This window comes from Phalaenopsis equestris, unplaced genomic scaffold (assembly GCF_001263595.1).
Source record: "Phalaenopsis equestris unplaced genomic scaffold, ASM126359v1 Scaffold218842, whole genome shotgun sequence".
Classification (NCBI taxonomy): domain Eukaryota; kingdom Viridiplantae; phylum Streptophyta; class Magnoliopsida; order Asparagales; family Orchidaceae; genus Phalaenopsis; species Phalaenopsis equestris.
Window position 1 is genome coordinate 98,927 of NW_018237255.1, and position 7,452 is coordinate 106,378.

The following is a 7,452-nucleotide window of genomic DNA, read 5'->3' on the forward strand; positions in this document are numbered from 1 at the left end:
TAATGTGGAAGTTAATCCAAACGATCAAAATAAGGAGAAAATTAAAGCTATTTAATTATGAAGTGGAAAAGAAGTTAAAACAAGAATCCAAAGAGAAACTAAAGTTGATGAACAGAAGGAAGAGATTGAAAGCGACCATAATGAAAATGAACAAATATAAGTTTCTTTAGAAAAACCACTACCTCTGTTTCCTCAACGATTGAATCAAAATAATAAAGGCAAACAATTTACAAAATTTTTGGAAACCCTTAAAAAAGTTAACGATAAAAATTCCTTTCATTCAGGCTTTGGGAAAATTGCCAAGTTATGTGAAATTTATGAAAGATATACTAAACAAGAAAAGGAATTTGTAGATCATGAAACCGTTGCACTCAGTGAAGAGTATAGCACTATTATTTAGAAAATGCTTCCTAAAAAGTTAGAAGATCCTGGTAGTTTTACTATACCTTATGCAATTGGTAAAAAAATTTTTGAAGAAGCCTTATGTGATTTAGGAGCGAGTATCAATCTTATGCCTCTATCAATTTTTAAATGTTTATATTTGGGAGAGATTTCCTCGTTTACTGTAACTCTTTAGTTAGCTAATTGAGTAAGAACTTATCCTAAATGAGTTATAGAAGATGTATTAGTAAAAGTGGATAAATTTATTTTTCCTGTAGACTTTATAATATTAGAAATGGAGGAAGATAAAGAGATTCCTATTATTTTAGGAAGACCATTTCTTCTAATAAGGAGATATGTGATAGGTGTAATAAAAGGAGAATTAATAATGAGAGTTAATGATCAAGCAGTAACATTAAATATTGCAAAAGCTATGAAATATCCAGCAATAGAAAAAGATAATTAATGTTTTAGGATGGAAGTTACTGATTATCTGAGTAATGAGCAATTTAAGGAAGTGTTTGACAAAAAATTAAGGCAAGAAGAATATTGTGAGAATGAGAATGAAAAAAAAACAAGAATTTAGATTATATTTAGGAAAATTTTGAAAATTTAGATTTGTTGGAAAATAATAATAATAATTGTATTCATTCAAGTGTTAAACCACGTAGAATTGAACTAAAAGTATTACCTTCCCATTTACAATATGTCTTTTTAGGAGATTCATCTGCATTGTTTATTATTGTATCTTCTGAGTTAACTGAAATTCAAGAACAAAAATTAATAAAAATGTTGAAAAGATATAAAAAAGTCTCTTATATGGACTTTAGCAGATATTAAAGGAATTAGTCCTTCAATTTGTATGCACATAATTCTATTATATGAACAATACAAACCTAAAACTGATCCTCAGAGGAGATTAAACACAATGTTGAAAGAAGTTGTTAAAAAACAAATCTTAAAACGGTTAGATGCTGGAATTATATATCCTATTTTACACAGTGCTTAGGTGAGTCCAATTCACTGTGTTCCAAAGAAAGGAGGAGTGATCATTGAAGTAAATGAGAAAAAGGAATTAATTCCAATAAGGCAAGTTACTAGTTGGCGAATTTTTATAGACTATAGAAAATTAATATAGCCACAAGGAAAGATCACTTTCCTTTACCCTTTCTATACCAAATATTGGATAGATTAGTTGGAAACAAATATTACTGCTTTTTAGATGGATATACCAGGTATCATCAAATTTTAATTGCTTTTAAGGATCAAGAGAAAACAACATTTACAAGCCTTTATGGAACATTTTCTTTTCGTAGAATGTCTTTTGGACAATGCAATGCACTGCGACATTTTGAATATGTATGCTATCTATTTTTAGTAATTTGATTGAACATGGAATGGAAGTATTTATGGTTGAATTCTATGTATTTGGGACTTCATTTGAATTATGCTTGGATAAATTAGAAAAGCTTATGGATTTATGTAAAAAAATCAGCCTAGTACTAAATTGGGAAAATTCTCGATTTATGGTCACAGGAGGAATTGTACTTGGGCATAAAATTTTTGAAAAAGGCATGGAAGTAGATCCTGCTAAAATTCAAGTTGTTGAAAAATTACAACCTCATACTACGGTTAGAGGGGTAAGAAGTTTTCTAGGACATGCTGGTTCCTACAGGCATTACAAAAAAAAATTTCAAAAACAACTAAGCCATTATGCCAACTTTTAGAGAAAGATACAAAATTTGATTATAATGAGGAATGCATAATAATGAGGAATGCATAAAGAATGCATAAAGTCATTTGAATTATTGGAATAAAATTTAATCACTGCACCTATAATAATTTCACCTGATTGGGAGAAATCGTTTGAAATAAAGTGTGATGCTAGTGATTATGCTATTGAAGATGTTTTAGGATAAGGCACAACAAAGTTTTTAAAGTAACATATTATGCTAGTAAAACTCTAAATGATACTCAAATTAATTACAACTCAAATAAATGATACTCAAATTAATTACACTACTACTGAAAGAGAGTTATTATATATTGTCTACACCTTTGATAAATTTAGACCTTAATTGATTGGAACCAAATGTATAGTGCATGCAGATCATTCTACTATCAAATACTTGTGCAAAAGAAGGATGTTAAACCATGATTAATTAGATGGATACTTCTATTACTAGAGTTTGATTTTAATGTAGTTGATTGAAAGGGAAATGATAACCAAATAGCTCATCATTTGTCTAGACTAGAAAAAGCAATATTAACTAATTTTGCAAATGAAATTTTAGAAAATTTCCCTGATGAACAATTATATAATATTGATGAAATGAATATACCTTCGTATGTCGATATAGTAAATTATATTATAAGTGATATTCTACCACCAGATATTAAGAATAAAAAATTAAAAAAATTTATATATGATTCAAAATTCTATTTTTGGGATGACCCATATTTATATAAGCAATGTAAAGATCTAATTATTAGGAGGTGTGTGACTTATAAAGAAACTCAAAAAATAATAGAATGATTTCAAGATTCTGAATTTGGAGGACATTTCAAAATAAATAGAACTGCATATAAAATTTTGCAAGCTGGATTTTATTGGTCTACTCTTTTTAGAGGTGTTAATAAATATATTAAAACATGCAATCGATGTTAGCGAGTAGGAAATATTTTTAGAAATATTTTTAGAAGAGGAAATATTTTTAGAAGAAATGAAATGCCTCTAAATTACACATTGGAAATTGAAATTTTTGATGTGTGGGGATTTGATTTTTTGGGGCCATTTATGCCTTCATTTGAAAATTTATATATATTACTCGATGTTCATTATATGTCCAAATGGATTGAAGCTCTTGCGTACCTAAATGTCAAGCTAGAAGTGTTTCTAAATTTCTAAATAAAAATATTTTTATAAAGATATGGAATGTTGAGAGTAATTATTACAGATGGATGATCCTATTTTAGGAATAAGATAATCGAGAAATTGATTAAAAATTATGATATTTTGCATAGATGCTCTACTGCTTATCATTCTCAGACTAGCGGTCAAGCAGAGACATCAATCATGAAATAAAACTAATTTTAGAAAAAGTTTTAAATCCCTATAAATTGGATTGGTCTGCTAGATTACATATTGCATTATGGGCATACAAACCTGCTTATAACACTTCTATTGGAATGTCCCCATATAGACTTCTTATTGGAAAAACATGCCACTTACCACTAGAATTTGAGCATAAAGCATTTTGGGCTATTAAGGAATTTAATTTTAATCTAAAAGATGCTGGTGAGAAAAGATTATTGTAACTCGATGAACTTGAGGAGATTAGAAATGAAGTATATGATAATGCAAAAATCTATAAAGAGAAAATTAAAATATGGCATGATCAGGAGATTATTAAAAAGAAGTTTGAACCTGGATAAGAAGTTTTAATATAATACAAGATTGAGATTATTTCCAGAAAAATTGAAATCCATATGGTTAGGCCCATTTAAAATGATTAAAGTCTATCATTATAGAACTGTTGATATTAAGGATCCTAAAACTAGAAAGATATTTAAAGTTAATGGACATCGATTGAAACATTATTCTGAAGGACACATGCCACAATTTAAAGAAATTTTGATGTTTAGTCATCCTTAATAAACAATGGTACATCGAGCTGACAATGTTAAACAAAGAGCTTTGTGGGAGACAATATTTATATATATATGTAATTGACTTGATTTTTTATTTGTGTTGTGAAGAACTTTTCATGTAAGTTGGAGTCTTATATGAATATGTTGTCAATATTGGTATTTGATAAAAATTTTGGAACTGAATTGAAAAAAAAAATTATAGCCGCAATTTTCGTCTCTGGCGCCGGCAGTGCCACAATGGGCGCTGATGGTGCCCATCTACACGGGCCATGGCACCGACAAGGCCATTGAGAGCACCGAGAGTAGTTTGTGCAGTTATAAATGAATTTGGCAGACTTTGGCAGGATTGCATATCAAAATAATCGCTAAGAGGTGTTTTTAAAGGCCTAAAAACTGCCTTGGACTACCAAAAACTTCCAAATTTTGAAATCCATGGCTTTCAATTCTAGAAATACTTCCATGTATGAACTTTTCAATAGAAGAATGTTTATCAGTTTTGACACTCAGAGATTATACAACAAATTCATTATGAAAAAGGGAATTATCAAGGAGAGAGGCTTCGTTAATCATGGATTGATTAATCCAAGTTCTCAGATTGATAAAATCATTATATAGAGACATTGAAAAGTTCTACGCTACACTATCGCTACAGTTGTTGTACCAGTAGTAAAGGAATTCTATGCTAATTTACATGGAATTACTCAAGGAGTTGTCTTCGTTTGAGGTAAAGTTGTACCGTTTAATCCGGCTCAAATTAATGATTTGTATATGATAGAAAACTTTCCAATCGGTCATTATATGAATTTTATCCCAACAAGAGATATGATGTAAGATGTATCAAGGAGTTGTCTTCGTTTGAGGTAAAGTTGTACCGTTTAATCCGGCTCAAATTAATGATTTGTATATGATAGAAAACTTTCCAATCGGTCATTATATGAATTTTATCCCAACAAGAGATATGATGTAAGATGTATATAACTTTTTGACGGATGAAAATGATAATTGGGAAATCAGAGATGAGAGATATGTTAGTTTCTCCTCTTCACTGCTTAATCCAATATCAAAACAATGGCATTCATTCATATTTGCAAAATTACTCCCTACCGAGAAGATTAGTAGAGTTACAAAAGAAAGTGTCATTTTAAATTATTCCATTCAAATGGAAAAGCCCATTGATGTGGGATCAATTCTTTTCAAATCTATTATGGGTATTATTATGAATGGGCCTATATATGGACTGGGACATCCTTCTACAATTTCATTAATTTGCAGTCAATCTCAAGTGCCATATGAAAGTTGAGAGAAAGTATTATTACCCTGGGATCCCATGATTCTTATTGATCACAATTATATTGGGAAAGGAAATGAAGCATTAGATGTTATCTTGGATCATGCATCACATGCTTCAACACCATTAATGCCACAAACAGTTGGAAGTTCAGTAACTTTGAAGAAGAAAATGAAGATAATAGAAAGAGAACTTCAGAGTATTACAAATGCAATAGGAAATCTTAACTATGTTTTTTATCACCTAGATTGGAGGATGAAGGAGAACTTTGACCATACTAAAACAATTGAAGCAGGATTGGTGCATATGTTTAAAAAAAATGGATGGATCAATGAAAATTTGACTGATCAATTCCCGTACCGACCCTTCTACAATTTGTACGTCCATTATCAGTCTATGGTCAGTCTATGGGAGACATTATCAGTCTATGGGAGATATTAGAGGAGAAAAAAGTACTGAAGATGAAGTAGAATAATTTAAAAAGTTGAACACTCTACTATTTTAAAGTTACTGTGTTTTTAATGTGATTGTGTGGATTTACTTTACTTTACTTTACTTTGTTTTAGATCTCTATGAAAGTGTGATTAGAAAAATGTATTTGTAAAAAATGTATTTTCATATATAAAAGTTAGTTTAGTGTTAATTGTGAAAATGCTTGTTTGTGAATTATTTTAAGATGAAAATTAGTGTTTAAAAAGAGTAAATAGATTTTGGAGTGAATTGAAAGAAAGTTGAAAATTACGGAAATTAAAAAAGAGAATGTTTGGCCACCGGTGCCGATGGCACCAGCATGAGTGCCGACTGCGCCCTCGATCCAAAAATCCCCAAACCCCTTAAAATGCGTGATTTGCACAGTAAAAACACCATTTTTACCCTTTTGGTCACCTTCAACCTCCAGTTTTTGCACCTAGGGCTTACTGTTGCTTTGATTTGAGGCGATTTTAAGCCATAAGAAGTTTGGATTTCATCTTCTCTAGGTAAGAGCTACACTTTGAACTCAAATTTTTTTATTTTCACCAAGGATTTATCTTACATTGCTGAGATTCAAAATTTTGAAATTTTGATGCTGAGATTCAAAATTTTGAAATTTTTTTAGAAGATTTTGAGAAAATCCTTTAGTGAAGAAATCTTACTTAGTAGATTTAAGTTTGAAACGTCTCACATTGTGATTTTTGGAATTTTTTGGGAATTTATTTGGATTTTACCAAATTTTATTAGATTGCCATGGCACCGAGAATGAGCAAGGGAATGAGGAAAGTAAATTTTGATGATAAAAAATTTATCAATTACGAAGCTAACATTTGTTGCAATATTCTACTTACAGCAAAGAAAGTAATTCAGGACCAAGCTTTCAAAAATCCGGGTGGTTAAGTCGAGAGATTGATTGTTACTCGATAATGGGAGAATTTCTGTTACTTCATTGTTGAGGCTATTATTGGTGTATTCATTGCTATGCCAACTTTAGGGAAACTTCTAAAGACTACGTGTTTGTTTGTGGGAAAATGGTGGAATTTACTCCAAGTAGAATTAATGAATTTTATCAGTTAGAGGATGTGTATAGCTGCCAGTACAAAGCATCTTCTGCTACAAATGAGGTGTTAGATGAAGTTATTTCATTTCTTACTAATGGAAGAGGAGCTTGGAAGGTGAAGAATGATGTTAAGGTAAACTTCCCTCTTTCTATGTTAAATGTAGTATTTAAGGTCTGACACTACTTTATTTCTACTAGAATGATACCAAAAAAACATCACAGTGAGGATACAAGGGAAAGATTCATGTTGAACTTCTATATCCAGCAGATGAGAAGGATAGATGTAGGCTCTATTATTTATAAAAAACATTTGTTCTATTGTTTTGGGAGAGACTACTGGTGGTTTAGCACACCGTGCCCCAATCTTCACACTATGTGAACAGACTGGAGTTGATTTTAGAATGGATGAGGAGAGGATTGAACCTCTAAAACCTAGTAGGCATGCCAATATTAAGACTTATGAATCTCATGTTAGATGGAGATCTAGAAGTAGGAGTAGGGATATTTCTTCTACTTCTAGTACCCCTACTCTCCAGGGACTTATTTAGTAGATGATGATCCAACAGGGAGATATCTTGAGAATGGAAAGTTGATGGAAAAT